Source organism: Dendronephthya gigantea, unplaced genomic scaffold (assembly GCF_004324835.1).
Source record: "Dendronephthya gigantea isolate DGI-Jeju-01 unplaced genomic scaffold, DenGig_1.0 000011F, whole genome shotgun sequence".
NCBI classification, from domain to species: Eukaryota; Metazoa; Cnidaria; class Anthozoa; order Malacalcyonacea; family Nephtheidae; genus Dendronephthya; species Dendronephthya gigantea.
Genome location: NW_021163021.1, coordinates 2,890,413 through 2,906,130, shown reverse-complemented (window position 1 = coordinate 2,906,130; position 15,718 = coordinate 2,890,413). Strand labels below are relative to the sequence as shown.

General features: G+C 35.7%; 1 long non-coding RNA gene across 1 annotated transcript; it reads right to left on the bottom strand.

The window, feature by feature from the left end:
• Nucleotides 1-615: 615 nt before the first annotated feature.
• Nucleotides 616-1,397, bottom strand: LOC114518634. Its single transcript, XR_003686509.1, has 3 exons — nt 1,067-1,397; nt 778-971; nt 616-655 (listed from the first exon to the last, which is right to left on the bottom strand). It is a non-coding gene; the product is annotated as an uncharacterized LOC114518634 (long non-coding RNA).
• Nucleotides 1,398-15,718: the final 14,321 nt, after the last annotated feature.

The following is a 15,718-nucleotide window of genomic DNA, read 5'->3' as shown; positions in this document are numbered from 1 at the left end:
GGCATATTTGTGCCAATCTATATGTAAAAAAATTACTCTTTTGCCACTACTGTAGTACTACTGCGAGTGTAAACAAACTTTATAATTCCTTATGAATGCCATGGAGTGACTGTTTTTTTATGACTGACCACTTAGCAAAAAGCTAGTTAGACTTACAGGTTGAACATCCAAAAAAGATCTCATTGCTTCATCAATGCTGCATCTTCTTTTATTATTTCTTCCAGTGGGAAGAATACATGGCAGGAGATTGATGGCAATGTTCAACTTCTGTTCATCTATATATATAACAATTTGAAAGATTTCTCAAACTTTAAATATACAGGCAGCTTGAGACTGCTGATATGGTTTTTGATAGGTATTGAAATTTGGGACAAACAGTTGATGGTACAAACATCTTCTACTGCTGACCCCAATTCAAAGTAAGAATATGTAAAAATGAGATGTAAAGCAATTAGTCTGGTAGAGAGGGTAAAATATAACCAATTTGATGCTCACCAGATATTAAATTTTCTCTAATGACATTTAGGTATCATATCCACTTCGTTCCAGATTGTAAATCTGCATATGTCAACATCTTTTCAACAAAAGCAGGTACCAACCTAAGAAAAAGGTTCTCTGCCACATCTGGATAGAGACATTTGAAATCCATTTCAACCTAACAAGAAAGATTAAGGTATAATATCAGTAATAACTGATACCACATTTGAATACATTTTGCACTTGCTCATTTATGTTACATAATAATATATAATTATCGTACTACAGTACATGATTTACCATGCCTGGCGTGTCAAACAGTCTGGGATATTCGAGTATAATGCCACGTATAGGTAATTCTGAGTTCTCCCTAATCCACTTAGCTCGATTAAGAACAGTCCTCTTCATGTATGCATTTACAGTTGAGACTGGTTCAGTATGTTGTTTCAGCCACTCTTTCATTCCTAAGTGCTCATTTTCGGTTGTAGTGGATTCTGCTTAAGGTTGAGAATGAGCAATTAGTAAAATAGCAATTTGATCAAATACACAATTGCCAAGTATAGTTGCTAGCATTTATATATTGATGTACCTGGCAATGCTGTTATTGAACTTATTAGATTTGAAGGTGTAGAGATTTTTGGTTGTCTAATTGGGTTGTGTTCATTGCTGCGTTTTCGTACATTTCTTAGCCTTTCTTCCAGCCAACCAGTGGCGGAGTGTATACCTTTCCCAGGTGTGTACCATGCTTCCTAAAAGGCGCATTTAAGAAAAATGTTAATGGTTATTCTCCATTGATATTAAAAATATTAGACTATAGGTTTAAAAAAGTAGCTTTCTTGTTGAACTTGCTACAAATCTGCCTTAATTGCTTCACAAATTTATGTTCTATATTGGTGATTAATAACACAGTAAGATAGATTCACCAGTACGTTTGTGTACAATACAAACAAGCAGCAATATGTTACAATACTGATCATACAGGTTGTACTGCTATGCATAAAATATGTACATGCAATTATATTGCTGCTGTGGCTTTCAACTCTATACCCCTTCAATAACTTACATAGCCACAACCTTCGTCATTTTTTAAAACAGGGAATTCTGTTATTATTTCTCTTGCCATGCTGATCTTCACCTCTGCTGTTGGCCTAATTTATAAAAAATACCGCTCCTTTGATTTGACAATATATTTCCTGTTTACATGTTTAAAAAATCTCGTCTACTTGCACTCTGGCCTTATAATTTTTTGGATATCATAAAATATTAACCTGTCTCCATAATTTGCAATAATATCAGCAACAAGTATCTGGACCATTTTTATCCTCTTTTTCCTGCTCAATTCGCCTCTATCAAGTTCTGTCAGGATGGCATCACCTTCTGTACTGCCTTTCAGAATTGATCTGACATTCTTAATGGAATAAACATAGTACATTGTAAAGAATTATGACCAAATTAGAAGTAAGAGTAATAGTGTAAACTTAAAATGCTAGTTTCCACTTACAAAGTCATGCTTGGATTTTTTAACATGTCGAGCGCAGTTTGTGTCTCCAAGTATTTCGGTATTTAAGGTTACATTTAGAGGTCTCTTGGTGGTTTGCAGTTTCGTGTCATCTCCTCTTTTGGAAGTTGAAGGAGTTGAAGATGCCAAAACAACACATTCTGTGCCCCCCCTTTCAGCAGTCTAAAATGATAAATATATCTATTAGTATATCAAGGGAGCCAGTGTGAATTTCGTCATGCCCATAGAATGTAACAATAATAATTTTTAATGGATGAATAATAATAACAATCCTTTTGGAAATGTTATATTACTAGTGTATCATTTCAATCGATCAATCACCTCTTCAGTATATATTGTCTTCCATCCTGGGGTATAGTACCTTTGTCATAATTTTTTTAGTTATGCAACGCAACTTCTCTTGTAAAAAATGTTAGCTTTCCTGTCTCAGACCTCTCAAACTACTGCGCAATGCCTAACATGCACGAAATAATGTAATATCCTAGAGGGAACTATATTTTGCTTAAGAAAATTGATGGTTGAGACTCTTAAAAACTTGTGTGACGTAGGTCATTTAAGTTGTTTGCAAGAATTTCGAAAACTGACAAGAATGGACCACTTGCATAATAGACCAACTTTTGATTCAGGTGACAAAAAGGGAATTTCCGAAAAGTGCATACAAAACTTGTCAAGTTTGACTGTGAAATATTGTAAAGTGCCGAAGATATAGCCATGCAAAGTTGGCGAATTTTGTATACTTTTGTATTACGGCCGGACGTGTGTAGTATTAGTTACACGCTTCCAGTCGTTGTAAAAAAGTATACAGAATTGGCAACTTTGGATGGCTATATATTCCGTACTACTTGAGATTTTGCAACCAAACTTGGCAATTTTACTAATTTTGGTATGCTCTTTTTAGCTGTGGTTATTTTTTTTCCTGCTTCTCACCTGATCTGAAGTTGGTCTATTATGCAAGTGGTCCATTTCCAAAAGAAGTTACGTTTTGGTTAAAATTATGACATAGATACTTCAGTGAATTCTGTGACGAAGAGCAACATAGGAGTGTTGGTCACCCTCGTTGTAAGACTTGGATGCATGATACGGGTAATAATCATATAAGTTGTCAACGGAGACCATAGACCATGAAGTTGCATGTGGTTGGTGAATAACATATGTGTGTGTGTGTCTGTCATATCGGATGGTAAGCCATTCCTCCGTAATTAGCTTAACACTGCTGTTTTCTGTGACCATGACATAAATAATTTTCTGAAATACAGGCAAATAATCAGACTTCCCAGTTACAACTAGGAGGTTTTTGCAGTATTTGATACCATGAACTATTGACCATTTGGCAACGTAAACTTCTTCGAATAAACGGATCCCTAATGTTCTGCTTAAAAACTCTGCTCTCTCTAATGAAGCAACAATTTCTATTGATCCAGGACCTATTTCAACATCCCTTTCGACCAGGTCTTTGCCACTGATAATGTTGTAACACAGATACATTTGTTGTCTAGAGCACAATGTTTTCAAAATGTTTCTGTAGTTGCAAACAATATGGCCTAACCGCTTGAAAAAACGGTGTTTGGCCTCAAAACGCATAGTCCAATAGTGTAATAACGGACCAAGCAAACGCATTTGTTCCGGGTAGTGTGTCATAAAGTGGTGTTTAGGTTTTAGAGTACGACCTGGGAACAAATCCAAAAAATGCTCATGGTGATCTTGATTAAATGTTTTAAAAAGAAGTCTCTTCAGTGGTGACTTGAGGAGAAAAGATAAAATCCATGCATTCTAATAATAGAAGTAGAAGCTCCAAGTGTTGGTGTCCTTCAGGTACTTTATCACCAATCATCAGCGGCAGGTACCGAATAAGGCACCACATCTGTGACGCCGTCTGTCCCGATGCACTATCTGGGTTTTGCAGTTTGTTGATAGTTATTGACGATGGTTTGTTCCTTGAATCTGTAGTGGCATAGTCGAAACTAGTAATTCTACTGTTTAGTAAATCCAAATCGAATAGACCTTCCCCAATTAGATTTGCCAAAACAAGGTGGACCTCTACACCACACACGCCTTCTAACAAATCATGCATGACATCAGGTGCATAGTTTGTAAATGTGGAAGTGTTGAATTTCGTTTAAAAGACAAGGTGCTTTCACGCCTGTAGCACCTGGATCGTTTATATGTAAGTCTTCTTCATAGTTTTCAACATTCCGAAGCTGGTTAGGACGTGCAGTTGGGCTGGTTTGCATTTCATTTCTATGCATTTTGCAATGTCTACAGTAATGATTGCTGACAAAACTTTCGACAAAACCAAGTATTCCGTTCACCCCTAAGTTGTCACCTGTAAGCTGTGCAACACTAACACGTACAACGCCTTTAAAATCTTCAGAATCAATGTATAGACCTTCTCGCTCGAGTAAGGTGATGTCATCGACAACTGGTTTCAAGATGGGATCAATCCGTACTGCTTACAAAGCATTGTATAATGTAATCAAAAAACAATTACAGAGGGATGAACGAAACCTTGGAGGAATATTGAGTAGGGTACAATATATAACGCCTATTTTATGCAATCCGGCCTTGGAGCCAAGTGGATTTGCAATCTCGCACTCATCTACATACAGCAGCAATCTGATATTCTTTGGATCTGCAAAAAAAATTTGCTCTCTGCAAAAGAGTCCATCATGGAAGTCTCGCATTACACCATCGGTGCTTGGATGATATTGTAAAATTGCCCTAATGAAACCCTTACTTTCCAAGACACATTTCAAGAGCTCATAGATTGGAACGTACTGAAATGTTAAATGCTTGGCAATTTGGTCGACATGGCCTGTTTCAGGGTTGTTTCGAGGATAATATGCAATACCCAATGGGATCTCGCGCGGCTTGACATAATAACCACTCTCACAAAAATATTTTTGTTGTTTTGTGCAGTTTCCAAGCGTTCAAAAGGATTTTGAAGTTGATCAAATTCATGAAGAAGATTTTCTTTACTAATCTCATCATTGATATTTTGTCCCTGTAAAAATTGCTCAGTTTTTGCTTTCAATGAACCGATAACATCGGAAAACAAACTTGAAGTCTCGGAAACAACATGGTCAACAGTTGACTGCACAGTGCTACTTGATGCTTTCATTTATGCAAGAAAAATTGCAGCTGTCTTTGTAACATCTTGTGCATAGTCAAGTTGTCTTTGACCTTCGACTGGAGCAGCGGGTATTGGGTTCGGTATTTCAATACCATTAATATTATTATTAAGATTTAGATCAACAGGATCGACATCATCATCGTCATTTGCTCCTCCCGCCATATCTCCATGTTGATTTTCAATATGCAGAAATCGATTCCTTAAAACAAAAATTGTCAAATAGCTAATTTCGTTTAATTATGAAATATGCATTGGAAAATATATTGCTAGGGAAAATACCTGAAGTTCTTGTAATTTTTTCTGCAGCCTTGATGCGTTGCCCAACTGGCAAGTTCATTTCTTTTAAAACGCTTTCGTTAAGTAACATAAACGCTTCTTCGTCTATCATATTTTCTGCCAAAAAGGTATTTTAAGGCGTTATTAAAAGTCGTGAAGACAACACTGAGATAGCTTTTACGCTTTCGCCGTACAAATATATCAATTTCGTCTGAATGTCAATATTTAAGTTGTTTTTTGGCGACTTGGTACGGTAGAAAGCCATAATATGACGCTTAATATATCTTTAGCTTTGACATTGTTTTCTTTCTAGATATTCTGGCAATTGAAATTGAATATCGACAGAAACAAATATCTAGACTTCAAATATACCAATTAGTTTCGAAAACGTTCATCCTTCTAGCCTCTTTCGTACAAATATATTTATTACTTTAGGTATTTTTTACAGTGTTAAAACTTCAAAGTTTCGAAAAACGTATCGGGCTTTGTTATATTTTTTCGCTTAAAACTCGCTTATACATATGAAATATCGACAGAAACTAAACACTAACCTTCCAATATATCAGTCAATGATGAGAGATTCCATTCCTCGAGCTTTTCTCGTACAAAAATGTCCATTTTATGTCTTTTACGACTACGAATATGATTGATATATCCACTGGCGCTGCGAAGCAGTCGTCAATAGCAAATTGGCGGGAAAAAGAAAAAAGGCTATAGGTCCCCCAAGACCTGAATTTTGTATTTGAAAAGCATACCTCATTTCACTGATCTCATTATATTATGATTACATCATTTCAAAACTAAAAGCAGAGCGGAAAATACCGGAAATCAAATCAATCATGTCCATGGCATCATGTCCCATCCCAGTGAACTCAGTTTTTCACCACCCACATTTGTAGCAACTAGCAAGGCAACTAAATAAGCTGCAATATAATGGCTTTAAAAGCGTCATCATTTATAAAAGTTTTCAGAGATCCTATATTGGTGAGAGTATGTTTTGCAATTTTGTTACTTTTATAAGTTTCACTATTTTATTTAGTAAATTAGTTGAAGTTTTGAAGGCTTAATATTCGTGCATAAACATGTGGATTTGCAGTCTCAATCACCGTAATTCATTTATTTGTTCAATAGGCCTTTACTGGAAGCTTATTAGAATCGGGGAGGGGGGGGGGTGCAAAATGTAGGGAGAGTGCTTTCTTAATTATCCGAAACTGGGTACTGTAAATGCACCAATCCACCGATTATGAAAAGCAGAACAGTAATCGATTTCTATCCTGAGATTGTATAGAAATACTCTTTGTATTCATTAAATTTGTAATCCATATACTTATTTATAAAAACAACAAAAGTGCATTTTGTGTAATACAATATTCAATCAGCATTTCATTATCAATTATAGTCCCATGAAAATATATTTATATATTGGTTTATATATTGATGCAAAGAATGTATCATCAAATTGATTTTTCACTGACTTTTTCTAAAATGTAAACCCTTGGAATTATTTCCCTTTTATTAGAATTTTTGGAGGTAAATCTGAGAAATGCAGTGCCTGTATGGGATGTATATAGATATATGTAAATATATACATAATATATCTAATTGGACTGTTTATAGGGAATATTGGCCAGGAATAGTAATAGCTGTAGTTAGGCTCAAATACCCCCACTCAATTCTTTCATTGTGGTGGCATCCTTGTTTTAAAAAAATGGCACGCAGCCTATTAGCATGTTCCCTCTGTCCTGACCAGTACCTCTGCCAGTACCTGCCTTGGCTACCCATATACATTGTCTTTTCAACAAGATGTGCTGTTCTTGAGATCTGCAATATGTAGGCTGACTTGTTTTTTTAATTAAACTATGTACAATTAGTTTCTGGTAATTATCTTGTTATTTTTATTCTAATTATTCAAGATTTTTAATTAATATAAGGCATAGTGTGGCCATTAAGTGTTAAAGTCAGAGGTGTAATCAGATTTAAATGATATCTCCTAAAATTAAGTATGAAAACATAATAATTGATTCAAATGCTATAAGCCTACAAATTCTTGCTGAGCATGATTCTACATGTTATATATACAAATTAAGTGAATAGTTTATACCCTCACAGAGGAAAGGTCTATTATTCCAAGTTTAATAGCATGAATATGCTTTAGATAAATATATTGCAGTACAAAAGGAAGGAATATAGCAGTACAAAAGGAGGGAATTGGGCCTTTTTAAAGGTAAAACAGTAGGGAAAAGCCCCTTTCTGTCAAAATTGTAACATTATTATGTAGTGTCCTGGGGGGGAATTATTTGCCACTTTAACCTCTATAACTCTTTCCATCTGTTTCATGATTTCTTAGCAACTTTTTAATGGTTAAGTACAAATGTGCATACAGTTTCTATTGTATGGTAGGCTATATATACAAACTTCACACCTTAAACAATAACCTGTCCTGTAATTTAATAGTTTGTAAGGCTAAAAGCTATATTTTATGTCTTCTATGTTGAGATTCCTTTTCTAATTCAGTTAGGATATTGCTTTTTGGTTGGCTTTTTATTCAACGCAATAAAATGTGTGCCATCAAGAAGTCAGCAAATACAACAGCTATCCCCACGTCTGAGCAGAAATGGTTTAAAACCAAGCAATGAATTTTTCTCATCTATCAACTACCGATATCAACAAAGGATGGCGAGATAGCCATGGCTAAATAGACTTATTAAGTGAGAAACTAATTTTTCGCCACTCTTCGCCGGCATTTGAATGCAATATTTTATCAGTATTATCTGGTATTAACGTCAAAGCTGTTTTGTGACACGGAAAAAGTTTCTTTGTGAAGACCTCAAAACTCTCTTCTTTCCTTTGTTTCTAAAGTGAGGTATTTGAAGAAATACAGGCCACTATATCTCTCCATTTAGGCTAAAATTAACAGCCGCCATTTTGTATTTTCGCTTCACGAGGAAACCTGGTCAGTCGGGTTTTTGTTTGTTCTACCAGGAAAATGACCAGAATCCTGGTTGACTGAAATTTATTTGACCCATACCTGGTCAAAAATTTTTGACCAGGATATCTTAACCAGGTTGTTTTTAGAGTGTAGTTAACTCTTTAACTATATACGGTAGTTATCGGATTAGTAGCAGAATTTGTCAATGAGAATAGCGTATTTTAGTTCAAACAGTTTTACACAACCAACCCTTGTATATACAAGCAAAAAATTAAACTTATACATAGCACATCATATAAAAACGCGGTGAATTAACCAAATCAGTATATAGTCTCTGCAAAATTAACCTATCTCCCAATAATGTTAGAGTTAAACTATCTTCTATATATGACAGAGTTAACTGGCACTATAGAAAATGTAAAACAATCTTCTGGCATTAAAAGTAAAACATTAAATATAAAAAGTTAAGATGAGTGCGTTTCCATGGCCGTGTTTTTCAGTGCGCTGTCTGCTAAAACAACCTTGAAATACTGTTTCCAAATATTAAAAGCAGTTTTTCTAAGCATCTGAGTTATAGATATATTATAAATTGACATTGTACTCATGTACTGTAAAAATTCTTAGGGCACACTCCATGCTTATGGGAAAAAATGTAAAAGGATAGAACATTTTCTTCTTCATGACCAAGTTTAGGTAATTACGGTAACATATAGTCATTACCTTTGTACTTTTCTCTATTATATATTCGACAGGGTTCTGGCACTATAGACACAGGAAAATAATCATCTGGGGCCGGTTATATAAAAAGGTAGTTAACTCTTTAACTATATACAGTAGTTATTGGCTTAGTAGCAGAATTTGTCAATCAGAATCGCATATTTTAGTTCAAACAGTTTTACACAACCACACTGTTATTTTCAGGGAGTTATTTTAACAAACTAACAACTCACTTTTTGGAGTTAAAAGTAACTCCAGATTTGGAGTAAAATATTAACTCTGTTTTAGAAGTCAGAATAACTATCACTCAGGAGTTAAAATGTAACACTTAAATAGGAGTTAAACAGTTGTAACTCCATTTTTGGACTTATAAATCATATATAAAAATATCTCAAACCTTTCACTTTGAAATGCCAATGTTTCCACGCCATCTTGGATCTTCTAGTATATATATTTGTTGCATAGCAACAAGGCAAATGTACATCCAATTCACTTGAATTCACTAGCAGTTCACTGCATTCAATATTTCAATTCACACTTATCCGCAATACCATTCAATGTTTTAAAAAAATTATACTTTGAGGGATTTTACTTCTAGAAACGTGGATTTAACATATACTGATTAAATATCTAAAGGTAAAATCTTAATTGAAAATTTTATTTAATGGCCTTCTTTCGAAATATAAAATATATAGTTTATAATTATAAATTTAATGAATAGCCTAACATGCATGGACAAATCAATATGAGATTATATAATACTATTTTTTAACTATAACTGTTCACTATGAAGTTTTTTTACGGACAAAATATTCGAAGTGCGTAAATCGAATTTACATGCCATAAAACATTGCCATGTGTAATCATATTAATGTTATGAGTTGTACATTGAAAAGCAAAACATAAATCGAAAACGAAATCCTTTACATTCATGTCAAAGAACACATATTATTGAGACATAAACTAATATACATTTAAAACATGAGGAAGTCGATTGAAATAAAATGTGAGAAGTGAATATTGGGAGATAAATATTAATATTCTGTTTTGTATTTTAACATTGTATTTTATGTGGCGTGTGTCAGACCGAGAATTTGGTTACCAAATACAGAAGATTTTTTCAGGGAATTGATTAATTTTGTGTCAAACACCAAACAAAATTGTGCATTTTGTGACTCCCCCTGACTTTTATTGTCAAAGATTAGAAGAGTACCAACGTACTTTGAGCGTTTTGACGAGGAGGATTACTGAGTCATACCACACTGAACAGGAACTCATTAGCAAATTAGAAGTTCTCCTAAATTATTTGAATACTCTTAGAAATCAATTTGAAGCGCTGTCTGAAACCTTTGATCGAACCTGGGAACAGAATTTACTGCAAGAGTGTTACGACCATAGTATCTGTTTGCCTTTGTACAATGGTAGAGTAGGAAGGCCAAGGATACATGTAACACAAGAACAGTTAAGCATACTGCACAATACCGCTGGTTTTCGTTAGGCTGATATCGAAAGAATTTTAGGTATTTCAGAAAGAACTATTAGACGGCGTATACATCAGTTTGGGCTTATAGTGGGTAGAGAAACAGCATTCAGCAGCATCTCTGACAACGATCTAGACAACCATGTTCGTGAAATATTAGGAACTAGGCCAAGTTCTGGTGGTCGTCTCGTGGAAGGCGATTTGAGGAGTAGGGGTCTATGCATTCAAAGACGGCATGTGCAAGAAGCTATAAGAAGAGTTGATCCAGCAATTAGAACACTCCGCTCTGCACGAACCATTATACGAAGGGTCCACAATGTACCATCACCAAATGCTCTGTGGTAAAGTATAAGTTTGACCGTTTTTTGTTATGTTTATGCAAATAAGGGAGCATTCATAAATTGTGATTTTGAAGGCATCAGCCAACAAACAAAGCTGAAACAGTTCTTGATCATTTTCAGAATGCTATACAGCAATACAATTTGCCCCCAAGAGTGCGTAGTTATCTTAGACTGGAAAATGTAGAGAAAGCGTGAATATTGCTACAGGAGCGAGGTATAAACAGGGGAAGCCATATAACAGGAAAATCTGTGCACAATCAAAGGATTGAACGATTGTGGCGAGATGTGAGTCGTGTTATTTGCAGCAAATTTTTAAATATTTTCCTGTTTCTTGAACAGAGGAACCTGTTTGATGCATCAAATCAGTTGCACTTATACTGTCTTCATCTTGTTTATGTCAAGTTGATAAACAAGGCTTTAGAGGAATTTATTGGACAGTGGAATAACCACCCTGTGTCGACAGAATGCAATTTTTCTGCCAACCAATTCTGGGTACAAGGTATGCTAGATTTGAGAAATTCTGGGTATTCTGCAGTTTTGTCAGTTATTGAAGGGGAAGTGCCTTTACCAAACATTGAAATGTATGGTGTTGATGAAGAAAAACTTGTTCCCAATGGACAGGAAGATTACACAGTAGTTGTTCCAGAAACAAGAGTTCCTTTAAGTGAAATTCAGTTGCAACAGTTAATTAATAATAATAATAATATATTACTTATATAGCGCAAATTATCATGCATTGATATGATCAAATGCGCTTTACAAACTAAAACTATGATATTTACAATTATTGAGCTATAGAATATTTACAATTATTGAGAAGTAGAATATTTACAATTATTGAGACTTAGAATATTTACAATTAGTTCTAAAAAGACAATCTAAACGTTAAAAGCTTCCCTAAAATAATGTGTTTTAAGAAGTGACTTAAAAACACTAAAATTCTCTTGTCTTCTTATTAAAACAGGAAGACTGTTTCATACAATTGCTGCGGCATTTGAAAATGCCCTGTCTCCTAACGTCTTTTTCGATCTCGCAGTGTTATTCTGTAGTAACGTTCCTGTGTTTGATCTCAAATTATAACAAGATGTCTTCCTGATTGTCACTAAACTTCTTAGATATTCAGGAGCAGTTTTGTTAACACATTTGAATGTAAGCATTGCAATTTTAAAATTTACTCGAAATTTAACTGGGAGCCAGTGTAATCTGATTAATGACGGCGTAATATGTTCATGTTTTGGTACAGAGCACACTAAGCGGGCTGCAGCATTCTGCACTCTTTGAAGCTTCATCAGGTACGTGGATGAGACACCAAATAGTAAACTATTACAATAATCTATTCTTGATAAGACAATGGCCTGAACGATCGATTTCTTGTCTTCGAAGCTTAAATATTTCTTAATGCGCCTACTATTATGCAAGTGATAAATCACAGATTGGCACATCTTATTAATTGCCGTTTTCATGCTTAACTTGTTATCAAACCACGATCCAAGATTCCGAGCGTTGGATATCGATGAAACCGTTGCATGTCCAATTTTCAGCTCAGTGGTATTTATCTTTTCCAGTTGCGCACAAGTTTCAATTATAAGGAATTCGGTTTTCTCATCATTCAGCTTGAGTTTATCCTCGGTCATCCATGTCTTAATGTTGGCTATGCAATTTTGCAATGCAGTGACTGCTGCTAATTCACCAATAGTGGAATCAGGCTTAAAAGAGATGTACAACTGAGTGTCATCAGCATAAGCATGAGCGTCTGGAAGATGGCTCTTTATGACTTCGAATAGCTTACTGGAGTATATTATAAACAGCAATGGTCCCAAGCAGGAGCCCTGAGGGACACTGTGAGGCAAAGAAAAATCTCTTGAACAACTTCCATTTATTGCTACTCACTGTGATCATCCTGACAAGTAAGACCGAAACCAACTAAGGGCGTTTCCGGTAATTCCAAAGGTAACCTGGAGACGACGGAGGAGAATTTGATGATCTACCAGGTCAAATGCGGAGCTCAGATCCAGCAGTACGAGAAAAGTGACCTTCTGGTTATTCATATTTATAAGGATATCATTATGGACATTCAAGAGAGCTGTTTCCTTGCTGTGACATGTCCTATACGCTGACTGAAACACTGGATATAAACCCGACCGCAACAGATGATCTTGAGTCTGATTACAAACCATTTTTTCTGTCAATTTGGATACATATTGTAGGTTAGACACTGGTCTCAAATTCGGAAGGGAAATATTATGAGCAGATTTCTTCAACCCCGGGTCAACCAAACCAGCTTTCCACTCAAATGTGACATATCCAAGCGACAGAGAAGAATTAATCATAGATGTAATAGTTGGAAGAACTTCCTCGAGACAGCTTGTTAACAGAGAAGTAGGCATAGGATCAAGCAAGCAGGTTTTCTTGGTTGTGGTTCTAATAAGTTGATATATGTCATTTTGAGTAAGTTCTATAAAGTTGGATAATTTCTCGTGATCAGTATTAAATTCAGGGTCGTCAATTACCCTAACACGCTCATCGTAAAAATCATGAGTAACGTCAAGCTCATTACGAATATTGGCAACCTTACGGTGAAAATAGCTTCCAATATCATTTGCAAGAACGGTGTTATTATGATAATCAGGAAAGCATAGATCACTTTTTAGCTGGAGCATAGCTTTAGTCGCCTTAAAGAGTTTACACTGATCACCTTCATGTTCTTGTATAAAGTTCGTGTAAAATTCCTTGCGTGCCTTGTTACTGATGTGTGCGACATGATTTTTTAGACGTTTGAACACCAAAAGGTCTTCAGCTAACTTCGATATCCTCCAGGCCTGCTCAGCCCTGCGCCTTCCTATAGGTAACTTTTTTGATTTCGGAAACAGGCCTCCCTAAGTGAAGACTGCTATGAACAGCTGCATGATCAGAAAAATAGTGGCAACTACGTGGTGGCGACCTTATGAGTGACTCCATTTGTCGTGTGATAATAAGATCCAGGGTGTGACCATGGATGTGAGTCGGTTGCATGACGTGCTGCTCAAGTCCAAGGAACTTCATAGCGCCACTGTCCTTGGAGTCATCCACATGAATGTTGAAGTCCCCAAGGACAAGCAAGCTCTCCTTCGAGAGGATAACCGATTCTAAGACATTAGAAAACTCTTTCATAAACATGTTAATAGAAACCTTGTGGCCTTCTGAGGGTGGGGATCTGTAAACAATGACAATCCTAGGCTTGCAAGAAGTTGATAGCTGTATCAGAAGCTCAGAGTAATCAAAAGATTCTTCTTCACAAGTTCTAACTGTAGTAACTCTCATACAGTCACGGTGAAGAAGACCAATGCCCCCACCTTTCCATCTTAAATGTGAATGATCAACTAATTTTATAACCAGCTGGACACAGTTCAACACGCACTGCATCATCCCTTTTCTGTATCCAGGTCTCAGTGACAATAACTAAATCAAATTTGTTATTGTAAACATAATCAACAAAATTGGCTGTCTTGTTTTGTATAGATTGCGCATTTATTAAACAAAGCGATAGACCGCTATTTTATGCTTCTTTATTCAATGGAACACGCTGTATTTCTGTAAGATTTGAGATATTACATGCAGGCCCCGGATTTGTTTCAATATCACCACTTTGGATTAACAGACAAAACGTAGCAGTTGAATTATTATAGTACGAAATACGCCTTGCTAACCATTTCCAGTTGTATTTGCTTTGAGTTTTACAAATGCAGAAATGAGATAATGTGCGAATCTTAGCTTGTTCCGCTTGATTGGGTAGGACTTTCAAGACAAGCATCAAATTTAGAATTTGTTGTATTTTCTGCACATTTTCTGTAATCACACAGATCCTACATCCAAAAAAAAGCTCCGTCGACAAAGCAGTCCCACCAGGTGGACAAATGCAAAAGCCAACTTTTCTCAGATTATTACTAGGAGCATAATCAATGAAGAAACTCCAGTCAGGTTCAGCATAATTCACATGATCAGACAGGCCTTCGACATATAACAAATTATCCGTTATTTCACAAAAATGTTGCTCGTTTATTTCGCCAAAATCATTCACTATCGACAGACAAACACTGCCATATAAGTTGTCATCGATAACATCTCTTCCAAACCAAACAAGCACAGCAAAACAGGCCAGATAGACGGAGCTCAGAAAAACATTACATGCCGCCATTATATTCAAGACTCTATTGAGGATGAGAATGGCATTGCATCTTATCAAATAGTACATGAAGTGTTGCAATCTTTTTTCAACTAAGTTTGTAATATTAAGTTATTTTTGCATCAGTGACATTTTTTCAACATTGAATGAAGTTTTTCTTCCCCCATTTTCATACAATAGATATCTTTTGGGTAATTCCATGGTAATGAAAAAAGAACTTTAAAATAACAGTTTATTTTGGCAGAATACATATTCAGGGGTAATATGAAAGTAAATTTTGACAAAATACTGTGGCTTGATTACAGTTATGCGATGTTCAAATGAGTGATAATTATATATATATATTCTTTCAGCTTTACACGTGCAACCTTCTCACCTCGGTTGTACGCTCATACTAACCTGAGCGTCTTGTATTACCATGCATATACTGTCCGGAAGCAGTCTGTTTTACATTAACCCGTTACACCATCCCCCAACAATAATATTCTTGCCCACAAGAAGTGCAGTGAAATTTACGATAACTATGTTTACGACTGTGTTCTTACAGGGAGTATTATCTTGCAACAAAACCGTACCGATCAGGGGGTTGGACATTTTGCCTGAGATTCCTAGGTCTAACCCGGGGGATATGTGGAGCATCGTCGCAATTAGGTTGAACGTTGTTCGTGGGAACAGTGTAAACCACTT